The sequence below is a fragment of the Nematolebias whitei genome, chromosome 5, assembly GCF_014905685.2.
Source record: "Nematolebias whitei isolate Nwh7 chromosome 5, NemWhi1, whole genome shotgun sequence".
Taxonomy (NCBI): Eukaryota; Metazoa; Chordata; class Actinopteri; order Cyprinodontiformes; family Rivulidae; genus Nematolebias; species Nematolebias whitei.
In genome coordinates, this window is record NC_056502.1 from 30930307 (window position 1) to 30930577 (window position 271).

Genomic DNA, 271 nt, shown 5'->3' on the forward strand with positions numbered 1-271 from the left:
TCAAGGAAATAACAGAATGGGCTCAGGAATACTTCCAGAAAGCATTGTCAGTGAACACAATCCACCGTGCCATCTGCCGTTGCCAGATGAAACTCTACAGTGCAAAGAGGAAGCCAATTCTAAGCAAGCTCCACAAGCTCAGACGTTTGCACTTGGCCAGGGGTCATTTAAAATTGAGTCTGGCAAAATGGAAGACTGTTCTGTGGTCATATGAGTCACGATTTGAAGTTCTTTATGGAACACTGGGACGCCATGTCATCCGGACCAGAGA